Source organism: Macrobrachium rosenbergii, chromosome 44, assembly GCF_040412425.1.
Source record: "Macrobrachium rosenbergii isolate ZJJX-2024 chromosome 44, ASM4041242v1, whole genome shotgun sequence".
In the NCBI taxonomy this organism is placed as follows: Eukaryota; Metazoa; Arthropoda; class Malacostraca; order Decapoda; family Palaemonidae; genus Macrobrachium; species Macrobrachium rosenbergii.
Window position 1 is genome coordinate 44,796,218 of NC_089784.1, and position 19,301 is coordinate 44,815,518.

At 46.0% G+C, this 19,301-nt stretch overlaps 1 protein-coding gene across 3 annotated transcripts in view; it reads right to left on the reverse strand.

The window, feature by feature from the left end:
- Nucleotides 1–19,301, reverse strand: part of LOC136829553 (transmembrane protein 42) — a 271,989-nt gene that overhangs the window by 187,250 nt on the left and 65,438 nt on the right. For 2 of the 3 annotated variants that reach the window (XM_067088393.1, XM_067088391.1), the window contains exon 2: nucleotides 18,706–18,796. The exons of the other annotated variant lie outside the window; for it this stretch is intronic. The gene's annotated coding sequence lies outside the window, so the exon portion shown is untranslated. The remainder of the gene's footprint in view (nucleotides 1–18,705; nucleotides 18,797–19,301) is intronic. 3 annotated transcript variants of the gene reach the window in all.

Below are 19,301 nucleotides of genomic sequence, written 5' to 3' on the forward strand. Positions count from 1 at the left end.
TGTGTCCACCAGGACTTGTTTCATTTCAATTGTCATCAGTTAAGATAAGAGCGAGCGCTTTGTTTTGGGTTAGTGATGACAGGTTTTGAAAACAAACGCCGATTCATCCCGTACGGGCTCAAGACGAGGGATTCCATGTTGTTACATGCATTGTTCGACTCACGTACACCACTTTGAGAGAAAGAATACGTGTCTTGATCAATTATGTCATGTTTTGTTAGACTGCGTTCAAAACGTTTTGCTGAGATGACGTAACTTTCCTTCTAAAAGCTTCTTTTGTATCTCGCACCCAAAATGCTTTAATGACATCGTGTAATTGTTTCGTGTTTCTGGAATCCTAAAATCTATTTCATTCTGATTTCTGAGACCAGTTGAATTGGTTCCCCCTCTCTCTCTCTCGTTCTTAGAAAGAGATTCTTTTAACGTAGTGTTTTGTGGTCACATATTAGCATTAACTTTTGAGATCTGAATTTAGTAAAGTTATTTACAGTAGTTCGTAACGGCGCCTGGTAAAAAAGTGTGTATTGTGTAACGCAGCTGCAGCAAGTGATTTACAGAGGTTTTCACAATTTTGTGTGAGGTAACGTGAATTTTACTTATTAATACCATGGTATGATAAGTTAGGAAATTTTTGCCAAGTGAAATCATTATTGATAAATCTTATGTGTATTTTTGTGTGTTTTTCTATTTACAATCTCTTTATATTTTCACATTTTTTATGTTTGTGATGTAACATTTATTTACATAGCATTTTAAATATTTCTTGGTATAATTTAACATTGCATACGTAATTTAACATTGCATACTTGATTTCATTTATTGAGTTTCTTTTCAAATCTTGAGTAATTCTTGATAGTTTAAATTTTGCTTGATTAATTTAAATTCCTGATAAAGTGTTTGTGAATTAGTTTTGTTTCATAATCTAATTCAAGAATTAATTGAGTGTTGTATTATTTTCAAGTAATAGTAAATTTTTCAGATTGTGAATTCTAATTAATTGTGAATTCTAATTATAAACTTTGAATTTAAAAATAAATATTTGTATTTAACATTTTTAGAAAAACAGTGTTTCATTTATTGATCACCAGTGAATAGGGTTGATTGTGTGTGCATAAGGCTAAGTGATAAAGAGTTTTTTGATGGAGTGATGCCCTTCTACTCTAGAATATTTCTAGTTTAATTTTTGATACCTCACACATATTCTGATAGACTTAGTTTGATTTTTCAAGTGACTGATAAATTATTCTGATAGACTTAGTTTGATTTTTCAAGTGACTGATAAATAAGTTTTTTCTTAAGGGATCACTGTTACCTTTAGAGTATTCAGTCGTAATAATTAATGTTATGAGAGTTCAGGTATCTGGCTGAAGTGAGGTATATTTTTGAATCTTGAGATTAGTTGTGTAATAACCAGGTACTTGATACGCATCGTGACATTATATTGTTTGCAACCAACATATGGAGCAAACTAGATCAATACAACAGTGAATTAACAGAAGAATCCGTAGCAGAAGAGAGAAGCCACCCAAACAACACAGACCACAGATGGTGGAGAAGAGTATCTTCATATATTCATCGTGATGAACCTCAACCATTACATTATTAAGAAATGCCTTGTGAAAAAATGAAGTTTTCATAATAAAACTAATATTGTAATACTTACCTGAACACCTGAATTAGCCCTTAATCCCACTAGCCCGAACAACTCTCAACTACCCATCCTACTTAGTGGGAATTTTTACAGCCAGCGTTACCAACGCTGCAGGTAAAATCTTGTCACTTGAGCTACCATAACAAACGGTTGGCAACGCTGACACAGGTGTGCGCCGACACGCCCCATTTTCGTCAATTGCTTTATTCAAGGTCAAAATTGATGTGGGGAAGGAGGGTGGGAATCATTCAGGTGTTCAGGTAAGTATTACAATATTAGTTTTATTATGAAAACTTCATATTGCAATACACTCCCTGAATACCTGAATTAGCCCGATTAACAACATTTAGAGGAGGAGGGATCAATTCTATTGCATGCCCCTTTGACAACCGCAGAGATGGTAGCTCACCAATCTGCTCTGCATAAGATATCCATTTAGCCAAACACTCACCATATCAATCAATGGTTTCAGTGAAGAGACCTGTTGGAGAGTACTTTGGTCGAGTCAGGTCAGTACTCTCGGCTAGGATACCTATCTAGTTAAACACTCACCTTATCAATCGTTGCTTTTGGTGATGAGACATGATGGAAAGTACTTTGATCGCCCATCAGGTCCGTACTGTCTCAGTCCGTCGACCTCCCATGTGGTTCTTCAGAACCTCTCATGTATGGAGGAGTACGGTGACCTCCCATGTGGCTATTCAAAGCCTCTCGTGTATGGAGGGAAATGAAGTACTGTCCCGAGCCACTGATCCTCCGGATAAGGTCCGACGATCGACGAGCGAAAAAGTATCTCGGTGCCGACGAAATAGCCTAGCCTACTAGAGTACCCCCTTGGACTCTCGTAAGGAAACTATCAAAGACTAAGATACCGTAGTTCCACTGTTGCCTAAGAATTCTAAAGACTAAAAGGAATTCCTCTATCTGGTTAACCTAAGAATCTCTTGGACTCAGCTAAATAAACGCCCTAGAAAATAGGGAACTATCAAAGACTAAGATACTTAAAACGTACTAAACCTAAGTTCTTGTGATTATATTATCACTGTTGCCTAAGAATTCTAAAGACTAAAAGGAATTCCTCTATCTGGTTAACCTAAGAATCTCTTCACTATGCGAATACCGCATCAGCTAAATAAACGCCCCTAGAAAATAGACTTCGCCGCTAACGCGGCCTAAGAGAATAACCCTCCGCACTAAGCGAATACCACCTCAGCTAAATGAACGCACCTTAGATAATAAACTTCACCACTACACGTGCAAAATAGTGCGACATCTCATGATCTCAGAGTCATTGGTGTTGCTACTGTTGTTACTACTACAACTATAAACTGAAGTTTGATGTTTGACGCACGTTCTCACATTCAAACGGTTTGTGGACAATGAAGCCCCGCCCACAAAGTCAGGCTCGAACAGACTTTCTTCAAACCGTTCGACAATGTGTTTGCCAACCAAATACCCCATTCACACGTTCGACATCACTCCAAACACAGGTCTGTGAACCGCGTTCGACAACCGTTTGACCGTAAAACCCCCTTAAGAGAATAACCCTCCAACCTCCGCCGTTAATACCCCCCTCAGCTAAATGAACGTACCCTACATAATAGACTTCGCCGCTAAACGCTGTGAGGCAAATCGAACATCACTAAGTAAAATGAGTAAACAATGAGACAGACTTTCAAGTAGCTGCTTCCAGAATAGACGGCAGTAAATAATTCCTGGGAAAAGGAGGATGAATTGGACATACTCCGAATACTGTGCGGTCGGGAAAATACAGAGCTGAAGGCGACAAAGAACAACCCTGAGAAGCCCTCCGAAAGTAACTAATCACATTCTCTGACGGTGGACGGGAAGGATTTGAGGAGACACAAGTGTGTGCGGAAGCGGAAGGAGTTTCGCAACCCTTGATAAATAGACTTTAATGCTCCCCCCGGACATAAAGGTATCTCCGCTGGATCACCAGTAATGAACACTTGCAGATAAAGAACTTTAAACGAACGAGGCAGAGTTTTAACCTCCGACTCTTTCGTCGCCGCAAATTCCAGAAGAAAGACAAATATGTATCATTCTCGCACAGGAACCCAACCTAGAAACTGCCTGAAGCTCACCCAACCCTTTAGCTGAAGCTAAAGCCATAAGAAAAGGCAACTTCACAGTGTCTTAACGTTATAGTTTCAATAGGTTAAAAGGCAGGGGAAAGCAAGATAAATATTGAAATACTTCCAATGAGTCCCAATAAGGGCGCCCGAGTCGGCAAAAACAGGACGTTCAATCTTACAAGAACTTAATCAACGATTATCCTACTACCTGAAACTTCAGGAATGTGGAAACTAAATATACCGCTAATCGTTGAGCGGTAGTCAGCAATGGCCGAATATGAAAGACTCTTGATTTTCCGGAAGAATAAAGGAAAATCCGCTATTTTGGCTATGGAAGGTCAAGAGATGGAATGACCTTCCTTGCGACACTAACTTCTATACCATTTCTAGCTGAACCTGGTAAGGTTTACGGGTTGACTTAATCTAAAAGAAAACTATTTAGGCACAGTTTTAGGGAGTCCGGACTGTTTAGCGGCTCTCTTTACAGTTGACTTGCAACTAAGTCCAGCACGCGAGGATTTGGAAAATAATAGAAAGAATGCAGTCGTCTGAGTAGTTTCGCATTGGCAGGGACAGCAGAACTTCTGTAGAGAGCTCTAGGAGTTCCGGAAACCAAGCGTGTTATGGCGAGCTATTAGATTCCAGGTCGCCTTGACACTCTCCTGTGATTTCCCAATTACTTGATTAATGAGACCGGATGGAGGGAAGGTGTACACTTGCAAGTGATTCCAACTTGTAAAGTCACCTTGGTGACTATTGAAATGGGGATACCATTAGAGAAATAATCCGGAAGACGATGGTTTAATCATGTCGCGAATAAGTCGACAGTTGCTGGTCACTTCCGGAGAACCTGACATATTACTTCCAGAGTCAAAGTCCACTCTCCCCCCCAATACCTGAACGAGAGCGACCTAGCGAATCTGCTCATACTTTGAGACTCCTGATATAAATTGGGGAAGAAGAGACACTTTCATTCTCCGCACCCTCTCAGGACTGTGCTATAGTATAGTATTGAGTTCTGTGAGCCTGATCCCCTCCGAGTTCTTCAGATACGATACGGCAATTACGCTGTCGCTAAACATAGCCACTACTCTGTAGCGCACTAAGACTGAGAACAACTGAGGGCTTCCTTTACAGCATTGATTTTCCCGAAGATTTATTGACTACTCTCGTTCCGAGGCCTGGATTCCTCCAAGGTTGATTCCCAACCTTGATCTGAGGCATCTGTGTACAGATGAACGTCAGGAAGAGGGGAGTCGATAGACCTTTAACCTGTCAGATGCATTTCTGACAACCACAAACGATCCAACAGGCAAGAATCGCTCCCGACTATAACAGCGTTCTCGTTGTGGAAGTCCCAGCAATTCCTGAGACATACCTGAAGAGAGAACGCATCGGACACGAGACCCTGGAATTAAAAGAGAGAGAGAGAGAGAGAGACATTCTCCCTAAGAAGCTTCTCCAAGCTGGTTATGGCCGTTCCCTGTTGGACGGAAACCCTTCTATCTGTGAAGGACCGATTGGACTCTCTCTAGGGTTGTGAAAACCCTCAGAGGAAGAGAGAGAATCAGCTTACCTGAATATGTTAAGAATTCCATAGAATTCCCTCGCTCTTACTAGCTCCTCTGGAGAGGAGGCCAGTTAAACGATCGTCTATATACTACAACACTCTGGATCGTCTAGATACTTCAACACTGTATCCTCGACGATGCATAACTGCCGACACCGGAGACATGAGTTAGAAGAAACCATGTTCGTCATACTGGCTACGTCATCATCCTTGAACAAGAATTAGCTAAGGCTAATGGTGTTCTAAGCAATCCCTCTTATGAACGTCCGGATACTGAGGGGGAAGATGACCAAGATAGAAATTTCGACTTTCCTGCTCCAAACATCGTAGACGAAGCCAAAGCTTTCGCCTGGTTAGCCAAACCCTTCAAGATAAATTTATTAGGCTGCCAACAGCCACGGATCTGAAGGGACATAGCCGTCACTCTTTAGAACCAGCATTATAATAACTTGAACCGCATCCAGAAAGAATGTGCAAGAGCCTCAGTCTGATTGTGCAACACATACCCCCAAGCACCTGCTTCCCTAAGAGAAGTCCCTAAGAGCTGAAAAGACGCCGGAGACAAACAGGAATGCCTCAACCGATTCGTTGAGGGGCAACCTGACACCTGCCGAAGGATTACCTGGAACTGCGTAAATCGTCCTACTCGGAGAGAGAAGAGATAAGTGCTGTCTATTAGAAGCAACTACCGATGCTAAGCGAACATCCCCTTCCTCCAAAGCCTGGCTAACCTGATCGAACCAAACCAGCCAACACGAAAAAGAGGTAGGAGCTGGTTTAGTGTCATAAAAACCTCAAAATCAGGAGGTCCGGAGCTCTTGCTTGAGGGTACGATGAAGTAACATACTCAAGCCTGTGTTCGTAATTGTACTGCTGGCAAGAGGACATTCTAAGTCCGCCAGAATCTCCTGCACCTACGGATAAGAATTCTGTTCCGCAATGTCCGAACGGTCTAAGACCGACAAAGGAGGAGGCACTGGACGAAGCCCCGCACAACGATGAAGAGTCCGCAATCGGACCAACCTAACCAGAATGCTGTGCACCCGCACCTAATCGGGTACCCGCCGGGAAGAGAAGGCTAAACCGATAAAACCCCGGAGCCAATTCCCCATTATTACCAAGGGGAAGACGAGTGAGAGTAGCCAAACTAACACTGTTAAATCTTGGGGGAGGATGCGCAAACGAAACCGCTGTAGAGGGACGGAAGAAGATGAAGGAGAGAGAATGAAAGAGGTAGAAGCTAGCCTGAGTTACCGCCACGGAAAATGCAGGCGATGAAAGCCGCGGACTGCTCAAAGAAAGTACCGCATGCTCTGCCAAAACTGCGGAGCGCAAACCCGAACTGGAATCGACGGGAAAAACCCTATGAAATACCTGATGCTATCGGGACAGCCGCATGAAGCGGAAGCAAGGGGTTGCGCATACCCGAAGGGATGGAACAAGAGACCCCTGCGGCCAAAATCTGCCGAAACAGGGTTTTCGCCTGTCCGGAAGCTCCTCCTACCGGAGAAGACTGTACTAAGGAAGGAAAAGGAGGGAGGCATAGGAATAGCAGACGCATAAAAAAGTTACCTGAGAGGAGGAAAACCAAAATCGAAGAGGGAAAACGGAAGATGCGGAAGCCGCAGGAAAGACCGGAGCAGAAGAAGAAAAGGAAAGAAGGTACACCGAATCTGGCCCCCCTCATTAATCCTGAAAACATATCCGACATGAATTCTGGACACTACAGTGCCACATACTCTCTAATGTTAGAGAAGACATTCGAGAAAAAATATAACCTCTCGCCAAAGGTCTATACCCGTCGAAAAACCCCGCCATCCGTCTTATAACCCGCCACAGCCAATTGCAGGTCCCGCAAATTGCTTTAGAAGGCGAAAGGACGCACCATAATCCGCCTTACTAGATGGGGAGTAGAAAAATACAGGGAAGGGGGAAACTACAGTAGGAGATTTAGAAAACAGTAGGAAGTGAGTTAGAAGCGAAAGCAGAAGGATTCTGCCCCACCTTAACTGAAACATTGACTTGAGACTGAGCCAGATCGAAAGAGGAAATAGAGAAACTCTTGTCAGAGCACAAAAATCAATCGAACCCGAAACCAGAACCCGTTCAGGAGAACGACACTGCACCGTTAAAACCTTCTCCTAACTACCAAACCCAAACCTATCCTCTTTTATCACACCTAGATCTTGATCCTAACATTACCAACATTAAATTTATCAATATTACAGGGGGGTGGGGGGGGGAATCCTTCACTGCCTGCTCTGCGCCGAGGGGGCCGGCAGACCTACCCACTCGGAGGCTTGCGGTTCTGCCATTACCCTCAGCACCCGTTAGGGCTGGTTCTGGAACAGGCAGGGGAGCTGGAAAGGAAGAAGAATTAGACATCCTAATACTACTATTATCCCTATCTGAGAAATGTTGAAGAAGACTAGCTATTGAATTTTCCTTACTAATTGTAATCCTATCCTCTATCTGTTTGACTACCACTGAACTCGCTAAATCCATCAACTGATCTGTAGCATAAGTCTGAGACACTTGAGGCAACGAGAATCTGACCGACGTCTGCCGCCGTTACTAGCCCAAAGACTTGCGATGACGAATGTAATCATCCCTCTCTTGTGCCTTCCAATGGGAACATTCATCGCAGTGAGTCTGGACATCACAATTAACCTTCCTACATACCTGACGGAATGTCTATCATGTCTCAAGGTACTCATCCATCTTTGCAGGAAGAAGAAGCGATGAGCGCCAGAGTCCGCCGTCGTAGGCAGTCGAGGCCGACGTCGAAGCCGATGGCACGGTAGAGAAGGTGAAAAGTCTGTGACGCACAATCGGGACCGGGAACCAGCGAGTCCAAATCCAAAAGACATTCCACGTCGAAGATATCCAGAAAATCCAGGAGAAAAACTGTTAAATCCAATCCAGGTCTTCACCACAAGTCCAAAATACAAAGAGAAGTCAGGCAATAGGATTAAAACCTCGCACTGCAGAAGGAAGCAACCTTCCAGCAGCGCGAACAAAAAGCAATTGACGAAAATGGGGCGTGTCGGCGCACACCTGTGTCAGCGTTGCCAACCGTTTGTTATGGTAGCTCAAGTGACAAGATTTTACCTACAGCGCTGGTAACGCTGGCTGTTAAAATTCCCACTAAGTGGCATGGGTAGTTGAGAGTTGTTTGGGCTAGTGGGATTAAGGGCTAATTCAGGTGTTCAGGGAGTGTACTGCAATGTAATTTTTAGAATTTACTATGTAGGTATCATGCAAAATCATTATGATAATTAACATCAAGGTTAAAATGAGGAAATTGGAACTCAAAATATGCAATATGTACAATTTACCATGTTGTTATAATGTAAAATTATTATTGTATTATGTTAATATTAGAAAAATTGTACCCTTACCAAAATAAAATTGTGGATAAACCACACTTGACATTACTCTTACTAATATTTCACTTTCTAAACTATTCCCTACCATGGTTAGCTAGCTAACTGCCCTCACTCTTCTTTCACCCATCTTACCTATCAGCTAAAAAAAAAAAAAAAAAAAAAAAATGGTATATTCATTATAAAATAAGTTTTTAAATATACTTACCTGGTAGTTACATATATATATATAGCTTTATCCCGCCGATTCGTCGCCCATGGCAGAAATTCAAAATTCATGAGAAATCGAAGATAGATGGTCAGGTGACCATACCTGTGCGCCTCTACCAGGTACCTGGAACCATTCCCAATTGTCCTCAGAAATTCCATGCCCCTGTTCTCAGAGGGGAAGAGGGAGGGACTTTTTATATGTAACTACCAGGTAAGTATATTTAAAAACTTACTTTATAATGAAAATACCATTTTAAATATCTAACTTCCTGGTAGTTACATATATATAGCTGATTGACACCATTGGTGGTGGGTTAGAGAACCGCAACACCGTTGGGAATTTGTATAATTACTAAACACTATATATTAGCTGTAACCATACTCTGGTTCCTACCTGATAAGGAAGCTGGCTTCATAGTTATCCTGCCTCATTCGCCTGCATTCCTTGAGAGACCCAGCGATCCACCCAGGGGGCTGTAGAAAGTCTCTATGGGGCTGTCACACGGTCCTCGACCTTAACATGACTAGACCACCACCCTTGCTATCCTGGCATAGCCATGGACAAAGAGCTGACCACCTGACCCACTAACACCACTAAAAACACACTCCATAAAATAACAATTTTTAAAGTAAATTGTATTTTTCCTAACTATACAAACCCGAGGTCCTTTACATTAGGAGATTACTTTCAGGCGTAGGCTGGAAACGGCCGTTGAACTTCAAACAAGGTGGTAGGCAGTTAACTACTGTCCGGGAGGCGGGAGTACCGCCTGCCCGGATGTAAACATTCCAATTTGCCTTTCGGCCCGGGTACAGATTGAGGGGTGGCATGAGGTGGGCATAAGTGTAAAGGACCTCTGGTTTGTATAGTTAGGAAAAATACAATTTACTTTAAAAATTGTTATTTGTTCCAACACAATATACAAACTCTCGGTCCTTTACATTAGGACACTCACTGATTGGAAGGAGGAATCTGAAAAAGTCTCTCTGAACTGACTGGAGTTCACCACCTTGTCTTCCCTTCCTGGTCGTAAGAGCGAGGAAGGGAAAAACCGCCTCTGACAAAAGATCGGGTTGTAGGAAACGCAGGATCAGTTTGTCAGACTTCTGGGTCCCTTTGCATGAATGAGGAAAACGTCAGTTCATGCAAAGTAGGCTAGGAAGAATTTGACGTCGGATGACAATAAGGCAAATACAAGCATTGGGTTTGTCTCAAAGTCAAAGACTCCTTCCTCCCCTTGCAAGAGGAAGGAGTGGGGTTGCTTCTATTAACCTAAATGGAAATAGAACGGAACCTCTCGTTATGTGCTTACCTGCCTCGATCGCCCTGTCCAGCTTGTAACGGCGCGTCCGCTCCCTGCCCATGGGAAGAGAGCTTACGATGGGGAGAAGGAATAGAGGCCAGTCACTCAACATTCATCTCCCAATCACTACCGTACAACATAGGCGAGATGCAACCTGTCCCGTTAGGGGAGCTGGATAAGCTGGCAACTTGTTGAGCAGCCACCACAGGACCCAAGGAAAAAGTGTCCAAGGACTTGTGTGCAACATCCCGGAGGTAGAAGGAGGTGAAGGTAGTCTGTCGGGACCACACACCCGCCTTCAGCACCTGTGGTACCGACATATTCTTCCGGAATGCGAGGGATGGACCAATGCTGCGGACCTCGTGAGCTCTCGGACGGCGCATCGGTGTCGTCTTCTCCTGCAGCAGAGTACGCTCTCCTTATCGCCTCACGGCCAAAAAGAGATGGTATTCTTGGACACTTCTTTCTTGGTCGAGCCAGTGCTAATGAAGAGTCGTCGACACTCAGGCCGGAGGTGCCGAGTCTTCTTCAGATAGCGCCCGCAGCACCCTAACAGGACACAGTAGCATCTCGTCTGGATCATTATCTACTAAGTCCTCTAGGGAGGGGATCGTGAAGGACTCGAACCGTGCATCAGGGACCGAAGGGTTCTGAGTCTTCAAAACGAAGAGGCAGAGCACCTGCATGCCCCGGCTCTTTCTCTCGTCCCACGCCCTGGTCTGTACAGCGAGAAGTGTCCACCATAACAGACTGGGGGACCCGAGTCTCCTTGGGGACCCGGGTACTCGGAGCAACTCGCGAACGAGTGTCCGACGCGGTCTCGCTGGCCTTAGAAGCAGGAGGTTTCTTAGGCGCAGCGGGGAGAGTGCCGACCTTGGTCTGCACGCCCTTGGCTCCCGGTGCCCCTGGCCCGGAGGCCGGGGCAGCGGTTCCCTGATCCGAGGATTGGGAAGAGCCTACGAGAGATCCCACTGCCTTCCCTGTGGAAGGAGGCAGACCCTTAGAAATCTCGGTGCAAGGTTTCTTAGGGGGGGGAGAGGCAGACTTCTTCTTCTTCGGCCGCGAAGCCTCGGAAGGAGAAGAGGAAGAAGCAGCAGACGACGTCGATGAAGATGAAGACGATGACGACACCTTCCTAGACCTATTCTTCTTTTTCTTCTTCACCATCTGCTTCAGGAAAGCAGTCAAATCCCCAAGCCAGGAAAGCGAGGCCGCCGATTCAGGAACAGCAGGAACAGCAGGAGGGGCTGCAACAGCAGAAGGCGCATCCTGGGCAGAGACGGCGGAGCTCGGACCAGCAATTGCCTGGGTAGAGAGAGCCGCACGTCGGCCAGGAACAAAAGTGGGCGGGGCCAGGGATGCAGGCGCCGCCCCTCCCACGTGCAGATTCAAGTCGGGCCGCGCCAGGGTCGCTGGAATGGGGATTGAGGCAGACGAAGGGCCGGGCTGGAGAGTCAGATGAGGAACCGTATCCAAAGACAGGCCATGGTCAGCAACAGGGGCAGCAACAGTCACGTACGGAAAAGATGACGTCACCATGTAGGAGGGGCCAGCGCGCAGAATGGAGCCAGGAAGCCAGGCGGCAGTGGAACAGCGTGCTGGCCCGCGGATGACGCCGACACTTGGGTGTCCAGATGCGAAGCCACTGAAATCGGCATCTGGACGAACCTCGAGAAGGTGACAGTTGTCGTTTAGGCTGTCGCTGCTGTGTGGTCGTGACTGGAGGGGGCCAGGGGAGCCAATCCTTCCAGAGCCGAGCCAGGTAGGCCCAGGTGTAGCCAGGAGAGTTGGGATTCATCGCCTGGCTATCCAGTCCGGGACCTGAAGCAAGAGTCGGGTTAGCAATGGAAGCCCCTACCTGCCCGGAGGAAAAATTCACCGAACGGGAAGAGACTTCCGAGAGGATGTCGCGTCCAACTCTCCCGCGCCCTTCCACAAACGAAACAAACGTAAGAGGAAGGGGAGGGGGAGTCCTCACCTGAGGGAGAGGGGCTGTAGCAAGAAGGGAAGTTCTGGGGAGGGAGAAACGAACCTGATACATTCGCCACCAATGGAGTCGTCGGGGCGATTTTCCCTCGGACGACTCCTTGGTAGGCTTACGACGGTAACGCCACCTCCTTCGAACTTGCCCCATTGCTCGGAGGACCACAAACAACACTCACTTTAAAATAACTTCCCTGAGTCATAATATGAACACACACGCCCCTGCAAGATGTACAGAGTGCGTGGGGTCCACGCCGACTCTAGATCTGAAGGAATTACACTTTTTACCCCCTACCCCGGGACACACACGCTGGGGATTGGAGGGTTTAGATGATTTTTCCATTTTAAAGAGAAAAAAAGAATATTCCCACCAAAAATGATGAAAAAAAAAAATGCTGTCAGGCAGAGAGCGAAGTACAACGTCCGATCGCTACGACGGCCGAAAGCAAATTGGAATGTTTACATCCGGGCAGGCGGTACTCCCGCCTCCCGGACAGTACTTAACTGCCTACCACCTTGTTTGAAATTCAAAGGCCGTTTCCAGCCTACGCCTGAAAGTAATCTCCTAATGTAAAGGACCGAGGGTTTGTATATTGTGTCGGAACAAACCTAACTTAGACTTGCAACCCCAGACTGTGGAAGGTTGCAACAACCTTCACAGACAACCTGTGAGTTCAAATCAAGAAAAAGGCAAGGGTATAATAAAAAAAGGTTATAGGTTAGAGGCAGTAGTACCTTCTCCAACTACGGGCGCCGGAGGCAACGCACGGACCCAGGGAACAGCAATCCTCATATTGGGTCTGTACTTCTTTTAGGTAACAATCTGCGAAGATAGACTTGCTTCACCAGAATGTCGCTTCCAAAATCGATTTCATGGACTTGTTGTGTCTATAAGCCATCGGTTGCCACAGCACTTACTTCAGGCGCTTTGACTTTGAGGATTGGGAAGCTTTTCTCGTCACAGTCTTGGTGAGCTTCCCTTATTAAATCCTTGATAAAGAATGCCAGTGCATTCTTTGATAAGGGCAACAAAGGTTTCTTCACCGAGCACCAAAGGTTGTCTGTCTGACCTCTCATGTTTCTGGTCCTTTGTAGATAAAATTTTAGGGCCCTCACTGGACAAAGGCCTCTCTCTTTTCCTGTCCTACTAACTGAGACAGCCCTGGTATGGTAAAGGATCTGGGCCATGGTTGAGAAGGGTTCTTGTTTTTAGCGAGAAAACCAAGTTGTAGCGAGCAGACTGCATTCTCACGATTGAAGCCTACCTTGTTGCTAAAGGCTTGTAATTCTCCTACCCTCTTGGCTGTAGCCAACGCAACCAGGAATAGGGTCTTCTTAGTGAGATCCTTTCACGAAGCCTTGTCGAGAGGTTCAAACCTGCTCAAGGTTAAAAACTTCAGGACTACGTCCAAATTCCAAGAGGGGATCGGGTTGTCCTTCCTCTTAACTGTCTCAAAGGACCTTATGAGGTCCGTGAGGTCCTTGTCTCCCGACACGTCAATATTTCTGTGACGGAAGACAGAAGCTAGCATGCTGCGGTATCCCTTGATGGTTGATACTGCTAGTTTTTCTTGGGTTTTTAAATGCAGCAGAAAATCTGCCAGTTGAGTTAGAGAGGTACTGGAAGAGGAAATGTTATTAATTCTGCACCATTCCCTGAATACGTCCCACTTTGACTGGTACACCTTGATTGTGGACGTCCTCCTCGCTCTCGCGATGGCTCTTGCAGCTTCCCTTGAAAAGCCCTTCGCTCTTGCCAGTTTTTCGATAGTCGAAAGGCAGTTAGATTGAGAGCGAGGAGATTTTGATGGTATCTCTCTATATGTGGCTGTCTGAGTAGATCGTTCCGACAAGGTAACGATCTGGGGGTGTCTACTAGCCACTCCATCACTTCTGTGATCCATGGTCTCATGGGCCAAAACGGAGCTATCAGGGTCATGCGGGCGTCGTTCGACTCCCTGAACTTCTTCATGACTCTGTCTAGGATCTTGAATGGGGGAAAAGCGTACGTGTCTAGTCCTTCCCAATCCATGAGGAAGGCGTCCACTGCCACTGCTTCCTGGTCTGGGACTGGAGAGCAGTAGACTGGTAACCTCTTTGTTCTCTGTGTCACAAAGAGGTCTATTGACGGTTCTCCCCACAGATTCCAAAGCCTGTTGCACACCTCGTGATGTAGGGTCCATTCTGTCGTGAGAACCTGTCTTCCTCTGCTGAGAAGATCCGCTCTGACGTTCTTCTCTCCCTCTATGAAGCGGGTCATCAGAGTTATGTTGTTCGCTTCTGCCCACAGCAGGAGATCTTTTGCTGCCTCGTAAAGGAAAAGGAACGAGTGCCACCCTGTTTCTGATGTAGGCCAACGCTGTGGTGTTGTCTGAGTTGACCTGTACTATCTTGTTCTGGACCTTCTCCTGAAAGTGCACTAGCGCTAGATGAATGGCCACCAGTTCCTTGACGTTTATATGCCATTTCTTCTGATGGTTTTCCCATAGACCTGAGATCTCGCCCTTCCCCAGCGTTGCACCCCATCCCACGTCCGATGCATCTGAATACAACACTAGGTCGGGGTTCTTCTGTTGAAGTTCGAGGCCTTCTTGTAGTTTGTTGGGGTCGTCCCACCAACTCAAATGATTTTGATTCCCAGAGGGATCGGAATCCACGCCTCTAGGTCTTGGCCTCTTTTCCAATAACTTGACAGATGGAACTGAAGTGGACGTAGATGTAGTCTTCCCAGGGAGACGAATTGTTCAATCGAGGAGAGGGTCCCCAGCAGACTCATCCACTCCCTCGCCGAGCAGGTCCATTTCCCTAGAAAGAGCTTCACCTTTTCTAAGCAATCCAGAATGCGTTTCGGGGCTGGAAAAGCCCGAAAAACCACTGACTGAATCCTCATCCCCAGGTAGATGATGTCTTGTGAAGGCGTCAGCTGTGATTTGGCTAGATTTACTACCAGTCCTAGCTGTTGCGTCATATTCATTGTCACTTGTAGATCCTCCAGACACTTTTCTTGCGATCTGGCTCTGATTAGCCAGTAATCCAGGTACATCGATATTTGTATCCCTTTTCGATGTAACCCGTGAGCTACGTTCAATACCACTCATGTGAAAACGTAAGGAGCCGTGCTTAGTCCAAAACAAAGTGTTCTGAACTGATAAGTTGTCCCGAGATGCACAAACCTCAGATATTTTCTGTAGTTCGGGTGAATTGGTACGTGAAAATACGCGTCCTGCAGGTCTATCGATACCATCCAGTCTTCTTGTCTGGTGCCTGCTAGGACTGACGAGATGTCTCCATAGCAAACTTGACTTTGCTTACGTAAGAAATTCAGTGGACTTGAACTGGTCTCAGTGGACTTTGGGTACCAGAAAAGTCTGGTCTGAAAACCCTCTGACGAGAGGTCCTTTACCTCTTCTATTGCTGCTTTTGATAGCATCTGGGTCACCTGTTCTTGAAGAGCTGCTGCTTTGCTCCCCGAGTATGTAGCTGTCAACTCTAATGGTTCTGGTGAAAGAGGAGGCTTCCTTAGGAAGGGGATCTTGTATCCTTCCTTCAGTACTTCAACTGTCCAGTCGTCCGCCCCCTTGGCTCCACTCTTGCCAGAAGTGGGATAACCTGGCTCCCACTTGTGTCTGGAGGTTGTTGTGCTCACTTCTTGGGTTTGGGTTGCTGCTTTGGGTTCTTACGAGGTTGTTCTCCAGCAGCCATTCTCTGACTTCCTCTCGAAAGGGCTCTCCCATGAAAGGACTGACGCTGCGTAGGGAGGCGCTTCTTCTCCTTCCTGGCTAAAAAGTTTGCCGGAAGAACTTTCCTAGCAGTCCTTGTGATCAGATCTTGCGTTGTTTGTTGCGCAGGGCTGCTGATAAGTCCCAACCAGCTCTGAAGGGAAGAGCTGTTTGGTTAAGGGAGCATACAAGAGCTCTGATCTCTGAGCTAGAGTCACCCTGACGCCAGGAAACTAACACAACATAGCTCTTTTTTCTTGAATAACACCTGCTGTGAAAAGGGCAGTGAGTTCGACCGACCCGTCCCTCACAGCTTTATCGAGACAGGCAATAAGGTGCATTTGCGTGTCATTCTTCTCATCTGTAACATCTGCAAGAGCTGCAAGAGTCCAGTCCATCGAAGCTGAAGACTTCAATAGTCCTGAAGACGCCTTTCAGCAAGTGGTCCATTTCCTAAAGTGGACCACAGAACCTTGGCTTTTTGTCATGGCTGTTCTCCACGTGAAGAGTCTACAAGTCTGGAGAAGTCTCCTTGGGAGGAGGCAGGAACTCCCAAGCCGAGAGCCTCCCAGTCTCGTACCACATGCTGGATCTAGAAGTCAATCTTGTCGGGGGAAAGGAAAAGGTTGTCCTTCCCTGTTCCTTTCTTCTTTAAAATCCAATCGCTCAGTGTCGAAAAGGCTCTTTCACTGATCTGGCTAACACTGTCTTCTTGAAGGAAGAAGACTTCTGGGGTCTACCCATCATAAATTGCGAGGGGAGGACTCCGAGGTACAGCCTGTTGAAAATCATTGGAAACAAGTCCGCCAATAGCGCAAGTAGTCTTTTCAGATCTGCAGCATGAAGAGTTTCTTGCGTCTCCTCCTCCGAGATCTCTTCCAAAGGATTCGCTATTTCCAATGTCGAACGAGTGGGGGAATCGTGCGTATCGTCCTGCTTGCATGCGTCACGCATGCGTCCAACTTGCTGCGAGGGAGCGTCACGATCCTTGTCACCTCCCGTCACACGTGCGGCTTGCTGCGAGGAAGCATCTATGAGCGCTGCAACTTGCAGCAAGTCCGCGTCTTGCTGGCTGTTAGCGTCTCGCTGTCCTAACTCCTGTCTTAACCTCTTCCTGGGTCTGTTGACGTCCTTAGGTTCCTTCCTGTGTGGTTCTTCTCTTAGCCCTTGCGACTTGTAAGCACAGAGACGCAAGGGACTGCTGAACTTCTGACAAGAACGTTACTTGCGGTGCCTCTTGCTGCTGGGAAACAACTGGAGATGGCACTGCACATACTTCTACAGCTTCGGAGACTCTTGCTGGGATCTTCTGATGATGAGGTGGTGACGCCGCTTGCGACACGTCCCGTTCTGGGGGCGGGGGAGAAGCGTGAACTGACGTAATGTACACATCTTCTTCCTCCGACGAGCAGTTATGCGTCCTACGCCTCTGTTTAGGCGCGGAACGCCGTCTTCCTCCGACAGGAATCTCTCCGGAGAGCTCCATTTGCTGCAAGAGGATTGTTGGAGCGGAAAGGGGGACCTGCGTCTCTTGATAGGTCTTGATTCTTGAGATTGACGCCAACCACGTCTTGGTCTTGCATCATCCGAGGATGACGAACACTTCCTCATCTCGCCTTTCCTGCGGCGAGGGGAGCGTCCTGGGATGCGTCAACAGGATCGCCGAGGGGACGCCCGCCGTTGTTCAACGCTCTCACCTCCCTTAGCCTGTCGGCGCCCTTCTCCCAGGGGTTGGGGAGCATGGAAGAGGTCTAGGCTAGGGAGCATGACAGACACGAACGGACGCACCCTCCACTGCACTAACACTGTCACCGAACTTTTGTTGCAAACTATGCACTGCCCCTACATCACTTCCCTATCCGAAGTAAGGGATTGCACTGTAACTCCTAAGGCAGAAATAGCAGCCATAATATCCTTCAAAGATGGCTCACTTACTCCGACTCCGCAGGGAGGATCGGGTACTACTACCTTAGGGCTAGGATCAGGAATATTAGTATCAGACAAGTTAGAAAGGACTTGACTATCAGAAGACCTAGCTGACAGAACACTCGAAGATCTAGCTCTCCTAATTCTGTCCTTTTCCAATCGCCTCACATAGCAATCATACTCTCTCCACTCTCTCTCAGACAAACTTTCACACTCCTTACATCTATCATCAAATGCACACACATGACCTCTGCATTTCTTACATACTGTGTGGGGATCAAGAGCAGCCTTTGGAAGCCGGGTCTTGCATCCCCTCACACACATTCTGACAACAGAGTCAGCCATCTTGAGAATCCAAAAAGCAAGTTCAAATAAAACTGTCCAAGTCGGAAACCAACAAAATTTATCTTATCAGTGTGAAATAGAAATCAAGAAAATCCAAAATCAGCGAAAGCCATCAACGAAAACAAAACCAAGTAATGGGTACTTCACCAACTGTAGACAAAGCAAACCAATAGTAGAGCGAATTTCCAACGTGTTGCTAGAACGACGGCAGGGAATTTCTGAGGACAATTGGGAATGGTTCCAGGTACCTGGTAGAGGGCGCACAGGTATGGTCACCTGACCATCTATCGGCGATTGCCGCGAATTTTGAATTTCTGCCGTGCGCTATTTAATCAAGACTATTCGGGATAAAGCTATATATATGTAACTACCAGGGAAGTTAGATATTTAAAAAAAAGTATTCACTGATTCCTTTGATTAATTATATTGCTCTGATCAATTAATTCTTATAGTGCTACGAACACTCATTCACTGAAATTAGAAAGAAAATAAGCCTAGAAAGATACAAAAATTACCTGTGTAAATTCATATCACGTTGACCAAATATCACATTTTTTCATGGAACTGTAAATTCGACCAGTTGACTCATTTCACTGAAGTGATGAACTGAAAAGAGAGGAAATGGTTTCGTCTTAGAAAGTTTAGCAATTATTGAAATAATGTTTTATAAATAATTATTGTATTTAGATAATTCTTGAAAAATATCAGAAATAAGAGTAAGAGACAATCTAAGTAATTCTCTATTACCCTGAATTTATCGCCTTAAAGATTTTGAGTTGGATTGAGAAGGCAACCCAAAGGAGAAACCAAAACATATGCCATCTCCTGTACAGGACAAACCTTTGACAAATGATAGGAGCATAAATGTTTTCATTTCTTGAAAACTGAGTTAGTATAAGCTTGAGAACATTAGACTGCAGAATCTGAAATGGCCTTAACCACTCAAGTCAAAAACTCTGAAGACTTTTCCCTCACTAAATTCTTTAAGCTGGTGCAAGTAGGGAGGAATACCATCCCTAGAATCCTCCTACCTCCCTAGGACAGAAGAGGTGCTGAAAGGTGCAAGACTGGCACCTTTCGCTAAAGGGAGAAAATAAAATAAATTTTTGAA